General features: G+C 39.8%; 1 long non-coding RNA gene across 6 annotated transcripts in view; it reads left to right on the top strand.

The window, feature by feature from the left end:
- Positions 1-16,362, top strand: part of LOC144322215 (uncharacterized) — a 178,786-nt gene extending 162,424 nt beyond the window's left edge. For 2 of the 6 annotated variants that reach the window (XR_013387795.1, XR_013387789.1), the window contains 2 exons: positions 941-6,583; positions 15,869-16,362. This is a non-coding gene — a long non-coding RNA (uncharacterized LOC144322215). Of the gene's footprint in view, positions 1-940; positions 6,584-11,438; positions 11,495-15,868 lie in introns of those variants that run through there. The other 4 variants (XR_013387791.1, XR_013387792.1, XR_013387790.1 and 1 more) reach the window with 4 other exon arrangements.
- Positions 16,363-16,952: the final 590 nt, after the last annotated feature.

Genomic DNA, 16,952 nt, shown 5'->3' with positions numbered 1-16,952 from the left:
AGGTGCAGAGTAGGTCCTCAACAAGGTCAATGCCCTTTAATTTCCCACTCTACTTTCCACTTGGATCAAATAGTTCTCTTTGTAGCCTGATGGGCAGTACACTGAGGTGTCACAAATACCCACTACTGGGGCATCTGGGTGGCTCAGTGAGTTAAGTGTTCGACTCTTGATTTTGGCTCAGGTCATAATCTCAGGATCCTGAGACAGAGCCCAGTGTTGGGCTTCACACTCATTGGGGAGGCTGCTTGGGATTCTCTCTCTTCCTCTCCCCTGCATGTGCATACACACATGCTTTCACACACATGCTCTCTCTCAAAGAAACAAATCTTAAAGAAAAAAAAAAAAACACCTAATATTATTTAAGTCCCCAGTCCTGACTCTTGTTTTGGGCATGTATGTTTGCTACGTTGGTAGGTTATTTCACCATGCTGAGGTACAGATTCTTCACTTTTAATATGGGATAATTAGGGTCATTCTGAGAGTTTGAGACAAAGCATTTAAGGAACATAATAGGGGTACCTGGGTGACCTGGTGGTTGAGCATCTGCCTTTGACTCAGGTCGTGATCCCAGGGTCCTGGGATTGAGTCTCCCATCAGGCTTCTTGCAGGGAACCTTCTTCTCCCTCTGCCTATCTCTGCCTCTCTCTGTGTTTCTCATGAATAAATAAATAAAAAATCTTTAAAAAAATAAATGAAAATAAAGAACCTAATAAAGTCACATGTACTTAAGAAATGTCAGAACTGCAGCCCCTGGGTGGGTCAGTTGGTTGAGTTCCCGACTCATGATTTTGCCTCAGGTCATGATCTTGGGGTTGTGGTGTTGAGCCATGTTGGGCTCCATGCTCCATGGGGTGTCTGCTTGGGATTCTCTTTCCCTCTTTCTCTCTGCTAACTGCTGCCCTCTCTCTCTCTCTCAACCTCTCTTTCTCTCCCTTTCTAGAATAAATGGATAAATCTTTAAAAAGAAGAAGAAGGAGAAAAAAGAGAAGGAGAAGGAGAAGAAGAAGAAAGAAGAAGAAGAGGAAGAAGAAGAAGAAAAAGAAAAAGAAAAAGAAAAAGAAAAAGAAAAAGAAAAAGAAAAAGAAAAAGAAATGTCAGGACTAATTATTACATGTATTCTTTGACTCAGGGAGAGAAATTAGGGTGTGTGTTCGTGTGTGTGTGGAAAAGCACACACTCACAAAGACAAATGATACTTTAGGACATCTCTGAAACTCAGAGCCCTACAGAGTGAGACTCAGGGCATGGTGAAAAGCAGAACTCAGTCTTTAGGATTCAAGGTCAGGATACCGCATTCAAGGATCATTCCTCACTTTGCCATGAGTGGCCTCTCCCTTTTGCCTTCATAGAGGCAGTCATTCATTTTGGAGATTCAGAGCTAGACTGATGATTTCAGCTTTGTTATTAGGCTAAATGCTGCTAAGAATGTAACTGAAAGACAGAGTTTCAGGCCAAAGAAGGTTACAGCCCAATCCTTTCATATTTAAGTGGGAAGTTTGAACAAGGATAACATTTTCTGACTGCATTCCAGGGTTGGATAAAAGCTGTTGAAATAGGAAATGACATGGAAATTTGTAGCGAGCCGCCAGAAAAGGAAAACCAGACTGTATTACTGTACCTGAGAGGGGAAGTGGGTGTGGTGAGTTGGCCCCACACCATTTTCCTGGGCTCTGGCCTCCTCAAGGAGGGAGCTGGTACCCACCAGTATATTCTGTGAAGAAGGAGGGCAGGATGCTCTGGGAGCCAGCGTGTACAGCGTAAATGGTCCTGAACTCAAGGCTTGAGAGGATGTGGGAGCAAACCTTGTGCCTAGAGCTGAAGGATTGTTCCCTCTCCTCAAACACACAGACACGTGCTCCTAGCACAGACACCAGTTTTGGCTGAGGCTGTCTGCTGCTTGGGAGGTGTCTTTGGCTCTGGAAATCTCTCAGGGGGCCAAGGTGGGCCTCAGATGAGAGAAGCAGGGATTTGGGCTGCTTCAGGCTGGCTCCAGCCTCAACACTGAGACCAGCTGAAGAAACTTTCCAGTTTCCTTCCAGATCCATTGAGTCCAGTATTGTATATACTGTATCACAGGATCAGTCTTACCAAGGGAGGGAAGGAAGCCATATTCAATAGAAAAGACTAGCTACATGCAGGTTGTGTAAAGAAGATACATATTCTCTCTTAATGGAAAGAGTTTGGAGTTTATAAACTCAGGTAAGGACTCCTAACCTGCAAATCACTGTGGCCTGGGGTATACCACCTAACTGACCCGAACTTCATTGAGTTTCCTCTGAAAAATGGTGGCTACTGATCCCTCTCTTACAAATTACCCTGAATGGAATATCCAATGCAAATTCAGTACTAATGAGCCTGGCATGTGAATGAGTGTGCTTGGATGACAGTGCATTAAAGTGGATAGTATAATAGTAATTGGGTCCTTTTTCTATTATGTTTTTCCAACATCGCTAACAATATTAAGTTATAGGAATGATGTTAAAGTCAGAGGGGTTCAGGAGGTGAGCAGCCCGAAGGTATAAGGAGCGAGCAAGAGGAGCAAAGCAATTGGTTTTAAACTTCTGACCTCTTACAGCTTCACCACTAGAAGCCAGGGTTGTGTTTTACTCATTTTTGTCTCTTGAGTAGCTGGCACGGAACAGCCCAGGCTTAGTAGAGAGTGAGTAAATGTTCACTGAGTTACAGAATGAACAAAAAAGGAAGTCTTATTTGATATGTACTTCTTGTTACTAATACATGGGCTCTGTCGCATTTCATGTCATGTGAACAGAAGTAAAATCAATCATAGTTCAGTGTTAGAATATGTGAAAAATGAAGACTTGAGTGATGAATTGTTTGGAATAAGAACTCTCAGGCCTGGATGCCAGCTTAGGATCCCAGCTGTGCATGTCCTTGGGCAATGCATTTGACCTTGCTGTGTGCTGTAGCTCCGTCAGCTATATCCCGGGGGATAGGGGGTGGGGGGTAACTATGGTACTTAACCTTCCAGGTCTTTGGGAGGAATAAAGGTATTACTCTCTCTGTATTGCATAAAACAGTGTCTGATGTGTAGCAAGTGCTAAATAAATGCTAGTGGTTGTTATTTTAAACTTTAGCGTATGGCATTCTGTATAATATTTACCCATAATAACACCTAGACATTTTTCCAGCTATTATTCTTAAAAATTTTAAAGCTACCAAGCAATCGGTCAACGTAATAAATTTCCCAGTAAAAACTTAAGTATAAATTAATGAGTAGCCTTAAAACAGCTACATTTGTAGCTTTGTTACACATTCATGAAGCCAACTTGAAAATGATTGCCAGCCCCTGGTTATCAGAGAAAATTCAATTCCAAAATAAAATCATCTTATTTTTCCCCACCACAGAGTATAATGATAGTCTTCCCCCCCGCCCCCGCCTTTTCATCCAGTTCGATTGCAGTCTTCTGGAGTTTTATCTGACTCTCCTCTTGGGTGGATCCTGAGAGCTAGTCTTGAGTCATGAGTTCCAAACCAAGCTTTCCAGTTGAGTCTGTTTACAGTAATAAGACTGATAGTTTGACACTTAGAGGAAAAGGCACATGTTTGCCTTTCTTTCTATGGAGACAGAGACTCTGGGTGCTCAGTGGAAAGAAACAGTTTACAAAGACAAAGGAGTTTAAAACTGAGGTACATTTGTGACTGGGAGATAAGTTTGGGGTGACTGGAACAAATGGAAGATGAGGCCAAGATTATTTCTGAAGAGACTTCTGACTCTTTATGTGACATCAGCAACACAAAGGGGAAAAGACAAATGCTCCCCTGGACACCTATTCGGGGTGGTGTTTGGAATGTAGTTGCATCTCAGTAAGAAGTGGAGTGGCTAGATCTCCTTAACCCGTAACCAGGTCCATAAGCACAAACTCCAAGGATTCCTGAGAGAAAACAGGTGGGGGTGGGAGGACCACCCCAATCCAACAAGGGAAGCCCCAAGCAGCTGGGAGGAGGTGGCTTAAAGACCCCTGCAGTGAATCCTTGCCTCCCTCCTTGAGGAGAGAGCTGGTGTCCATTTTCTGATCAGTGTTGGGATGGAGACTCTTGAAGGGAAAGATATATCTTGCTCTGAGTGCAAATACTTGCCCCCTAGCTCTTTATCTTTTGGGTGCCCAAATATATACCAAGAGATTCTGCCCCTAGACCTGGCTGGCTTCAAACCCAGAGTTATTAAGAAAACTCCTTGCTGTTCTTGGAAAATACTTTCTGATCTAACCACTGGTGCTTGAAATTGCTTAAGTACAGATGCAGTTATTAATCTTTTTAGTTTAAGAAATTTGAATATAAATCTTACAACCTAAAGATAATCCTGGAATCCTTCCACCCCACCCCCCAGCCTCAACTAGATAGAAGTTGTTGGTTTAATGGAAAGAAAGTGCACTGGCTTTGGAATGAAACTGATGTGGCTTTGAAACCTAGTCACACCACTAACTGGTTCTTTGTCCAATTTAATCTTTCTCAGATTCAGTTTCCTTATGTACGAAATAAAAATAGTCATACCTTCTTAAGTTTTTTGCTTGTTTGGTTTTGGTGAAGATAAGCTATTTTTATGTAGCCCAAGGATCACCCAGTAGAATGCCTGGCACATAATAACCACTCAATAAATATCATAAATAAGAGTCTTGAGATCAGGTGAAACATTTCATTATCCCACCACTAATTTTTTTGAGAAGGTTAGATACTATGGGTCCATAACTTTTCTGTGGGGCTGTTGGAGAAAATAAACAAATTCTCCTGAATTGTTTTCCAGGCTGGCCTGGAGCCTTGGCTGGCAACCATCACTTTCCTCGATCCTGTGCTCAGGCTGTAGCAAGTTCTTAGTGAATAGAGCAGAGGTCCTGGGCGTCATGGGCAGTGCTCCACTGACATTTTAGGCTGCATCCCTGGCTTCTCCCCAATGCTGCCTTAAAATTACACACACACACACACACATGCACAAGTTGACATGAAATAATTAAATAAAATGCCTCAGAGAACCAAAATGCTGCCAGCGGCCCACCTCCTCCATCCCACCCTCCCCCCAGTACTTTTATTTTAGAAACCTCGTTCATTGTCTTCTTGTGTCCCATCATTTCTGGTTTTTACCACTTGGCCGTTGACTCCGGCATCCGATCCATTATTTCTATGTTAATGATCCACAGAATCCTGGTAGATAGTAATTACATATTGTTAACTGTAGGGTTGTGTGACACCTGCAGTGTGTGGTGGAAAGTTCTGGGGACAGTGCTGCTCCAGCCCCTCCTGTACCTGTTTCTGGTCTTAGATTTTACTGACTTATCCATCCTGCATTAGAAATATCAGGTCACCAGGACAAACCCCTGGAGTTCTTTCAGCAAGGGATAGTTTGCTGGAGGGAAAGGCTGGCCACAATCTGGAATGTTTTTGTTAAGTGCCTGCTTGAACTCAATAGTGAATACCCTCAACTCCAGAAAAGTCGGGGTAGCTGTATATCTGTCAGAAATCATTTTATTCCCCCCAGTCAGCTCCAAATCTCCTCTCTGTTTCCTGAAAAATTCTCCAAAGATATATTCATGAGAGCCCACTTTCATGGAGTGTTTTATGCCCTGGTTTACAAAATGCATTTATGTAGTTATGGAAATACCATGGGGCTTTGGATTCAGGCCTCAGTTTAAATCCTAGGTCTGCCTTAAGTAGTCACATGAACTTAAACACACTAGCTAATTAATATTTCTGAGCATCAGTTGTCTTGTTTCAAATGGATGTGCTGTGTGGTTGAACTATTAAATGACTTAACATAAACAAGACATCCAACAAGAAACATTAAATATTAGCTCCTTATCATTTCTTCCATATCATTCCCTTCATTCGTTCACACTAGTTTTGTAAAATGTGCATGAGTGCGTGCACACACACACACACACACATGCACAAGTTGACATGAAATAATTAAATAAAATGCCTCAGAGAACCAAAAACTCTTTCTGAAAACCATCTTCTTCCTGGCAGAGGGCAAACGGGTCTATAAAGTATCTTCTATGGGAAAAAAGGGCATTTGCTTCCCTATCGTTTCTGGTTTTCACCACTTCACAAGTCCATTATTGGCACAAATGAAGGCAATGGCAAACAGAGACAGAGAGATTTGCAGCAGTAACAGTACATTATGCAATTTCAAGGCTGGATGTTAGGTGTTGGAAATTTAATGTAGGGGTCAGAGAAGACCTCTTACAGAAGCTGCCTTTGCCAGGCTTGTGAAGGGTCATAGGGCATTCCCTGCAGCATCCAACTGCAGGATTCAGGGTCATTACTGATGACAGTGACTGTACCATCTCAGGGGTACAATCCCTTCTACTTAAGTCTGAGAGGAAATGAGGTGGAGCCCTGTTATTTTGAAAATCTTACCTGTCCGAATTCATAAGCATATGCAAAGACATTTGCCAAAGGGATAGGATAATTTCAGAGAAATAGTCTAATATAGGAGAAACAAAGATTATGGCTCTAGCTAACTATATTTTTTCTTTTATCTCAGAGGAAAGATAAACCCTAGGTCTTTGCAAGAAGAAGGCCTGCTTAGGAGTTCCCTACATTCCCAACCAGGCCCTCCTGCCTTAAGGTGTGTATTCAAACTCCATGGATTTCCTTTGCAAATCTTTCTGACAACTCTAACAATTCCCTGGATATATCACCACCTCTTCCATTGCCCAAAGTCTTGCCTCTTTCTGAGTACCCTTGGCTTTAGCCAGGAACGCATTGCTTTTTGCTGCCCCTAAAGTGGGAGCAAAACAGAGAAGGAGAAGAGACTCAGTCCGATGAGTGAGGGTAAACATGGATACAAATTCAAGGTTTTTTTCAAATTTTCCAACATTGACACACTGACTCCTTTACTCGTAAGATATTAAATATTTTCTCATAGGTAAATATTATTAATTATTTTTCTTGAAGACAAGACCATCTAACCATGTTGGTGAAAGAATAGTTCTTCTCTTATCCATGCATAGTTCCTGTTCTTTGAAACAACATTCTTCAATTTCTTTTTTGCCTGGAAGAGTAATTGTCCCTGTTGACCTTAAGTTGTCTGGTGTTATAATAATGTGGCTTGATGGTCATTCTTCCTGTCGGCCAAGGTATGGGATGAGTTTCCATTAAGTTCTTTTGATGAAAATTGTCCTTCCTGTGATGTTTGGTCCCACCCCACCCTCAATTTCCAATACAATAACTTTTGCATTGGATATAGAACCTTGTAGACAAAAAGTTCATTAGTTCCAAGGGGCCAGTATAGATCAGAAAGGGATATAAGTTTGTAGGTCAAAGGTGATTAACATATGACATAGAACCCAGACAATCTACTTCTACCATTGGACTATTATATCTGTCCTATCTAAAAAAATCATTAAGTTGATTTTGGCCAATGATCTATGGGAATCTTATTCTTACTCTCTGAAATATAAAACATAGTACAGCACTTTTGATTGGGCAAGTCTTTATCTCATTGCAGTCCTAAGGGTATAGAAATGGGATTAAGGTGAGAATCCTTATTAAAGGCCTAGTCCTGAATTGCGAAATAAAGATACAACACTGACTGGGTCCAATTAAGGGTTTTAACAATCTTAGAAGATAGATGGGATTGATACTTAACAGCAGACTGTTACTGTATTGATGCCTTTATGATTTTTTATGTGTCCACATACATTTAAGCATGACGTAGCTGTTTGGAAAGGCAGTGTAGCATAACAGAACAGCACCTGAATTTGGAGTCAGCTAGATCTCTGTTCAAATTCCAATCTTGCCTTTTACTAGTTACATTGGATAATTTATTCATTGAGCTCTTTTTTACATATCAACAATGAAGACAATAACACTGATAGGTTTTCATAAAGATTTAATAAAATAAGCTATACAAAGTACTTATCTCAGTGAGTGCCATGCTGAGCCCACAATAAATGGCAAGTACATCTACATTTTTTATAGGATTTATTTATTTATTTATTTATTTATTTATTTATTTATTTATTTATTTATTTATTTATTTATTTTATTTATGATAGTCACACACACACACACACAGAGAGGCAGAGACACAGGCAGAGGGAGAAGCAGGCTCCATGCACCTGGAGCCCGATGTGGGATTCGATCCTGGGTCTCCAGGATCGCGCCCTGGGCCAAAGGCAGGCGCTAAACCACTGCACCACCCAGGGATCCCCTTTAGTAAATCATATATATAGTTCATTCAATAGGGTAGGTTCAGTCATTCACAAGAATACATTTAATATTTTGAGTAAAAAAAACATATGTAGGGACACCTGGGTGGTTCAGTTGGTTAAGTGTAAGCTATCAACTCTTGGCTTTGGCTCAGGTTATGATCTCAGGGTTGTGAAATCAGGCTCCGCTTCGGGCTCCACACTGAGCATGGAATCTGCTTGAGATTTTCTCTCCTTCTGCCTCTGCCCCTCCCCTCACTCCTGTGCTCTCTCTCTCTCTTTCTCAAAAACAAAACAAAACAAAACAACAACAACAAAAAACAAGTAAATAAAAATCCGTGCCATTACCCTGAAGGAGAGATTCCTGAGCTAGGTTGATCTTACTGACAATTACATCTCAGATCACAATGCCCAGAATGGGAAGACTAAATAATAGGTCTCTCTTCAAGAACTAAGCTTAAATAATTATTGCCTACTTTTAGTTACTTTTTACCTAAAAACAATCTCTAAAATTTTATAGAAAAATGGGCATAGGTCAGTAATGTTAGGAGACTATTCTCTTCTGTGTAACCTTGTGTTTCTGCATGTCTTGTGTGCAGAAGTATTGACTGCTTTTCTTCTGAACTCCTTTTTTAAAGATGTTTGTATAGTGAACAGCCTTGAAAGATATAGTATGTTCCTTCTGAGTGAAGGGCATATTTTCTTACAGTAGGTATAATAAAGATAGTGTTCCTTCCAGAGAATGCCTGGAGGGTAGGCATGCCTATTGCCCATTGTAAAACATGTGGCTTCCCTAAGCTAAGGGTCCCCTTTCTATAACAATGTCCCACTGAGCCCATCTGTGTCACTTCTGTGATACCTGGGCGCAAGGAGGACTGTAGCAAATACATTGTTTTTACTGCTTGATGTCTGCTACTGGTGATAAAACCGTTTGTCTCTGACTCAGGAGTCTTGTGTCTTCTACTAGCATCCACAAAACTGTGGCAGACTGATCTGTTAGTTTGCAAGTAGAGTAAAATCTCAGACCCTTCAGTTTTTGAAGTGACTTCTTTCTCAAGGTGAGCACCTAAATACTTTATCCTTTATACAAAGTGCTTTAGATAAAGATTATTCCATAATGGTTTTTTTCTAATATAAAAATGTCATTTCATGTTAGTTCCCCAAAATGGGACTACTGCTTGAGATGCATGAAGGTAATGGGAGACCTATTGGGAACGATTGTTCCCTTTGCCTAAGTCAGCTCTGTGTAGCTGTTATTCCCCAGGGAAGACTCTGGAAGTCTGCACTCACTTTTACAAGCTCCTGGACTTCAGCTCTGTAAATTGTCACATTAGGATTTCAAATGGGACCTAAATGACCTGAAAGAATTTATGGAACTTGCAGATGTATGCTTCTCACTATCAAGGCATAGATAACATACTGGGAGAATGTGGTAGCACATAATTTATTCCAAGCAACTTTTTGCTAATGGAGGAGGAGGATCTGTGGCTTGATCTCAAGATCAACATAGGTGCTTAAAATATGGGAGCTGGTAATAGTGGTGCAGAGTAAAAGAAAACATTTCTCAAGAAATGGGAATGGGAACAGATGATAGCTATAGAATTATGAGACTTAATTTGAAGAATGATCTTTGGTAATGTAGACTGCCAAAAAATTACCTTGTACCCTGCACTGTGCATAACTTTTGGCAGTAGTTTTCCACCATGCCGTGCAGAACAATTAAGCCTGTATTTCTCTGAGTACACAAATATCTTTCCATCATTAGCAGTCACATTGTATTCCATGTGTAGAAGCCAGTACTTGTCAATATTTTGCCTGTCAACAGTATTTCTACTTCATTGTACATTTTCGATGGTTTCTGATACTAGAGACAGCTTAAACCTCTACGACTTGCCAAAGTAACTATTAAGGTAGATATACAAAAGGCCATACAACTTGATAATGAAAAAATGAAGATTAGCAAAAAAAAGTGAAACATGAGTGAGAAGTTCCATTTAAGGACTATCTGCCTTGAAAATGATAATATATTTGCTTGGGGTGTAGCTCAGTTTTACTTGATTTTGCAGTATGGCTGTGTTTGACAATATTGTCAGTTAGAATCACTCTGAAGGGTTTTTCTCAGACCAAAATAATCTGGAGATTCTCTCTATGTCCTTCAAGGATCCTCACCTCCACAGCAAAGGTTGCCTGAGTTGGAGACAAATAAAGGATTCTAATTAGGGCTCTTGGGAGACTGAAAAGCAATTGTCTGAGACTCTTACTCAACTTCATGAGCTCATTAATGGGCATCTTTGTCTGCATGATTGGAGAAAGAGCAGCAAGTTCATTTTGACCAAACGGGCCTGGGCCTGAGAGACTTAATATTTGATAACAGAGCATTACCTATTATTTTAGTTAGGAATGATTGGGTTCAAGCAACAGACAGATCTGGACAATTTCAGAGAAAAAAAATGGAAAAGAAAGTAAAGAAATTTATTGATGGCTATAGAACTCTGAGATTAAAGAAAAAACCCCTGACTAAGACCAGTCCTTGGAAAGGAGAAAAAGCAAGAGAGCTCTTGAGATCTGGAGGCAGAACTTATAGACAGCCCCTTCAAAGTCAGGATATCAAGTTTTCAGAATGAAAGAGCTCTCATCATTTTGAATCCTTGCAACATTTTGCTCAAGATTCAAATTTCAAGGAGAAAGAAACTGATTAGCTTCGTTTGGGTCAAAGATATATTTATTGGCAGAGAGGACAGAACAATTTAATTGAGAATCCCACAAGGCTACATCCAATGGGAAGTTCATCCCTCCAAAGGAATGTCAGGGAGATGTTACCAGAGGTGTGGGGAAGGATGCTGGGCAGACAGCAGTAGATATTCATTATATCTAAGAACCTGTTAACCATGGTACCATGCATTTGGGAACATCCAATGGCTCTGTGTCTTTTCATGAGATCTAGGAAAAATGCCATGGTCCTCAAAATTTGAGATGCAAAACGCTTGCAAGGACCACAAACTCTGATTACAGAATGAGCTAGTGATCTGGCCAAATTGTTCAATCTCCTGCTTCTCAGATTTCTACATCTTTGTAGAATAAAAAAGCAGATGGACTTAAGTCCTGTTAGCATTCTCCATTCTTAAAAGCAGATCATATGTTCATGGGATAGACAGATTCAGACTAGCAGCTGTGGCATTCAAAAGTTCTTTGTAAAGTTCTAACGTGGAATATGTTTTAAAAGATGAGTTACGCATTTCAACAGCACGTGCATATTTTTGTTTATCCTAGAGTTCATGAATTTCCAAAGCAGTGGTGTTTGATTGGTGAAGCTGATTCTCTCTCTTTTAAGTTCATATTGTCTATTCAAGGATGACATTGGTGTTATTATTTACTACTTGAGACAGGGGAAGCCAGGAAGGTGTAGTGTGAGCAGTAAGGCTAACTGAAATGCATTCCAAAACTAGAGTGGCTACAATTCTAGAAGACAATTTTGAGTAATATGTGGAATAGCAAATAGAAATTATGCTGCCTCAGGGAGTCTGGGTGGCTTAGTCTGTGGAGCATTGGACTCTTGACTTCAGTTCAGGTCATGATCTCAGGGTCATGGGATTGAACCCCACCCACTTTGGGCTCCATGCTCAACAGGGAGTGTGCTTGACGATCCTTTCTCTATCCCTCTGCTCCTCCCCGCACTCATTCTCTCTCTCTCAAATAAATAATATTTTTTAAAGAAATTATGCCAACTCAATCCTTGCCTCTCGACTGAGGGTAAACACGTTGTGGATGTTATTTGCACTGCTCTCAAAGTTGAAACTTCAGTGTTCAAAAGAACCTTGAGATTCAGATAAGATACTGGTGACAGAAGAAAATATTTCGCTTATTGAGTACCTACTACATGCCTAACATCGGTCTAAGATTGCATGGTCCAAGGCAGTAGCTACCAGCCACTTGTGGCTATTGAACACTGGAAGAGGGCTGGTGTGACTGAGGAATTGACTTTGTAATTTTATTTATTTTAAATTTCAAACACTGATACATGATTCAGTTTTTGGAAGACTTTAGGTACTTTTGGAACAACTTGGGTATGTGAATCTATTTTTCAAATGTGAATTTTAAGAAATCTAAATACAGATCAAGCATTTTCTATGAGAATTTAGGGTCTGAATTGAAGTATTTCAGAGTGTAAAATACAAACTAGCTTTTGAAGACTTACTAGAAAAAATAGAATGTAAAATATCTTGGCAGAAGTTTTTCTACTGATTAGGTCTTAAAATAATATTTTTAACATATTGGATTAAGTTAAATATGTTGTTGTATTAACAGTTTCCCTTTTGTTAATGAGGCTACTAGAAAATTTAAAATTACATTGGTGTCTTGTGATTATATTTCGATTAGATAGTGTGACTCTAGGGGCTTCTTCATATTGCCGTTTTACTAAATCTCTAGATTCACCCAATGAGGTAGGCATCACTCTTCCAATTTTTATAGGAAAGGCAGTTGAAAGAAGCTGAGGTGTGATTTAAATCTCCTGGGATTTCAGAGCTGGTGAGGGAGAGCCAGAATTCCAGTCCAGGTCTCTGTAATAACTCCATCTTTCCCTGTTTCCACTATGTTGAGCTGTTTCTGTAATATCTTCCAGGGAAGCCAGGGAGAGCTCATAGACTTTCTTTATTGATTATTCATAGTAAATAAAACATTGATAACCCTGTTTGTGGACAAGAGGCAGACTGAAAGAAAAATTCTACCTTCTTTTCACATGGCAATGAGAAAAATATTTGAGTTCTTGCAAAGTGAATGAACAAAGACTATTTGAATGAACAAATGGAGTCTTACAAAGGAAATTGAAAACCTGCTTGAAATATCACAGTGAAATTTGCTTAGCCAAAGGGCATGGGTTATTTATTTAATTTTATTTTTCAAGAGGATTTGAAATTTGGGATCCATCTTGAAATCTAACATCTTCTTTCATACAAGTTTATTTTTTTAATGCAAATAAGGTTTATTTAACAAACACAGGGTTGGTTCAACATTAGGAATTCTCAAAATTGGATTCATTTTTTAACAGCATCCAATATGATCCCCCAAAGAATGTGAAAAGGCATATCCAGGCACTAACTTTTGATGTGATTAATTAAAAATCAGCTTCATCCTCTTTCTGCTTGATCACTTTCTTCCGGTACTTGGAGCTGACCAGGGATGAAGTCTTCCTCCATCATTTGCACACCTGATGACAAACCTATGACAAGCATAGAGTTGTGTGAGAGGGATCAGAATCTAAGCTGAAGGAGGGGAGCCTGCCATTTTAGGGATTCATCAGCTCACTCACTCAGGGAAAATGTTTTCCCCAAGAGTGGGGCAACCAGTTAGCAAATCACTGACTCCTACCTCTTAGGAGCAAGCTACCTGCCTGGAAAAAGGAGTCTCACCTGCTCTGCACCTGAGTGAGCCCTAGGCGCCGGTAGACTAGTTTGCGTGCCTTGATCATGGAGGGAGCACACAGGTTCAGAACTCCAATGATGCTTCCCTGTGAGGAAATGTCATAGTATCTATGACAAAATCAGGTGACTCTAGGGCAGCCGACCCTCTTCCGCCTTTCAATGCCACCTCTCTTGGTTACATTACATTTTTTCACCCTGGGGATGGGGGAGGAGGAGTTCTCACCCAGACCTTGTGACTGGCATTCTTGCCTGGTCTCTCTGTCCTTCCCTAGCTTGGCCCTCCCCTACTCAGCAGAACCCCAGGCTGCTGAAGTGCCTTGCTATTTTTACTTCTCTGTGAGGGGATCTCAGGTTACAGATTATATACCGATGAGGTAAGGTACAGGTACGCAGACTCATGTTTCTAATTTAGCTTGGCATTGGTTCCAAACATTAAACAGTCTCTCCCTGGCTCTCCCTGTTTCCACTCTTCCCACCGCTACCATCTCATTTCATCTTCATTCCGGGGGCACTTTCCTTTCCTGCTGAATTTCTTTCAGGTTTCTTAGGAAAGGGATCAGGGAAAGCTAAGTTTCACCCTAAGACAAGATTCTACCCTTATTCCCCATGAACCCAAGGGTAGCAGTGCTATTTCAACATATGTTCTCACAATAGGTGCATATCTGTAAGATGTTTTAGAGGTTTTCAATTGCTTTTACATATTTGTCACAGATAAACCTTACAATGACCCAGAAAAATTAGGATTATTGCAATTATTTACAATTTGCAATTAAGGGGTTAATGACTTGACTGAGAGTTCAGTTAAGACAAAGTACAGAAGTGATAGATGCATGAGAAACAAACCTCTGGTTGGAGGTACCGCCCTAAAAGCAGCAGAGTCTGGAAAAGTGGAATACTTTTTTTTCTTCCTTCTGGGCCCCAGACCAATCTCTTGGTGTTTAGGTTGCAGTGATTCTCCCTGAAGCTACTTGTGTAACAAGCACACCATATGTTTTCTATACTCCGTCTTATGAATTTGAAACTGTAGCATGAATTTAATTAGAATATAGGTGTTAGGGAACAGGGGACACCAAAATTAGAGTGAAATAAACAGGGGTTACTAAGAATCAGAACTCAAATGTTCACGTATTTTTGTTTCTAAAAAATGTGCACATGTACTCAGAGTTTATTTTTTATTTTTTATTATTTTTAAAATATTTTATTTATTTATTCATGAGAGACACAGAAAAAGAGAGGCAAGACATAGGTAGAGGGAGAAGCAGGCTCCATGCATGGAGCCCGATGTGGGACTTGATCCCGGAACTCCAGGATCATGCCCTGGGCGGTAGGCAGATGCCCAACCACTGAGCCACCCAGGCATCCCCTCAATTAGCGTTTAAGCAATATTTCCACATTAACTCTAATGAGAAGTTGTGGGGACTTCAACGTCCTTACATGGCCCTATACTTATCCTATAGGAGTTTCTAATAGAAGATATAATATGAAAGATTTTGTAAATAAAGCAAGCTCTTTCCAATCAGAACTTTGCTATATACTTGGCAACTCAGAATGATTCCTAGGGAGGAGATAGAGCTTTAATTTAAATCTCAGCATTTTGAGTTATGACCATTGGATTTTAAATGGTGCTGTGCCTGTCTCTTTAGACAAGACTGTCAGAGCACCCACTTGTTACGCGTACAAGCATCTACTCATATACATACACCAAGCATGGTATTTACTCTCTAAACCTGTCCTAGTGCCTGGTTTGTGTTCTTAGACTGTAAGAATGTGAGCTGCTCAACAGCAGGAACAATACCTCTTATTTTGGTTGTTTCCTCATTACTTATTTTGGCTATTTCCATAATGTACAGAATAACCAACACATGGCGTAGCAGAAGGCTTTGGAATTTATGCATGACTTAGATAAATTTCTTCCCTCCTCTGAGCCTTCATTTGCTCATCCTTAAAAAGGGGATAATGGTATAAATCTATGATGTAGGGTTGTTGAGAGCATTAAGTGAGATTTCTGTGAAGCAGATGTAATGGCGTCCCACAGATAGTGGTCAACAAAGATACGCATATGGTTAATATTTTATATAATAAATGTACATATATGCTCCCCCCCTACATAAATTCACATCTGTTTGTTCACAAGGGTAATTCCCAGCAGCCTCGTTCCTTCTCCCATTGTCCCTGATACTCAAGCACTCTACATTTTTTTGGGAAGAATGAAGCAAAGACATAATAATGACAAAAGAGTTATATTGACATTTGTCACTGACGACTTCTTTTTTAATACAGGTCAAGGTGTGGTACTCAAGGAAAAGAGTATGTGGTGCATCTGCAGATGGCTGAGAATTTGATAAACTGCTTCACAGAGTTCCAAGATAAAGGAAATCAAAGCAGAGAAACCAGGAGTAAAAACCTATTGAATTTCACATGATTATGTCAACTTTGTCTCTCTCTCTGAATCAGTTGAAACTTTGAAAGGAACTTTGAGACATAAATAACTTTAATTTGTGCTCCACTTCTGCTCCATTTTAGTATGGAATCGTTTTTGATGAATACTTCACCCAGACTGATTGATTTATTTCTAATAAAAGAGGAATGGGTGGGACTTATGCTCATTCATGCATTCATTAATTTTTTCTCTTGTAACACAAAAACAAAACAGTTTCTGAATTACAAGATTTTAGTGTTGATATTGTCTGATTTAACAGATTTTCCTGTATGTATTTTCTTGGGTTTTTTTGAGATATAATGTATATATAATAAATTACCCCTCTATAAATGTACAGTTTGATATTGGCAATTGTATATAGTCATGCAATCAATGTCATAATCAAGTATCTTCCATTACTTCAAAATGTTCTCTTTTGCCACTTTTGTAGTCCCTATGCCCCTCAACCTCTGGTTGCCGGCAGCCACTGTTCTGCATTCTTATCACCTTCCTGTCTGGCTTCTTTCACTTAGAAGAAAAAAATCACTCTTTTGTGATTCATACATTTGGGTGTGTGTATTTGTAGTTTCATTTTATGACTGAATACAGTGCATAGTATGGATATGTCACAGTTTCTTTTTGTGCTGAATGACATTCATGTTGTTTCTATTTTGGGGTTATCAGTAATGCTGCTAAGAAACATTCATGTATGTGAATTATTTGACGTTTATTTGTCTTGAATAAATGTCTTTGATGAGGGGTGTTGGGTCATAACATAAGTAAAGATTTAACTTTGTAAAAAGCTGCCAAATTGTTTTCTAAAGTGGCTTTATTACTGCACAGGGAAGCAGCAAGGTACTAGTTGTTCTTATTCTCAACCAACACACATTTGGAACAGTCTGTCTTTTCAGACTTTGTTTCTCTAGTGAGTGTGTAGGGGTATTT

This window comes from Canis aureus, chromosome 10, assembly GCF_053574225.1.
Source record: "Canis aureus isolate CA01 chromosome 10, VMU_Caureus_v.1.0, whole genome shotgun sequence".
Classification (NCBI taxonomy): Eukaryota; Metazoa; Chordata; class Mammalia; order Carnivora; family Canidae; genus Canis; species Canis aureus.
This window is presented reverse-complemented; position numbering and strand designations above follow the sequence as displayed.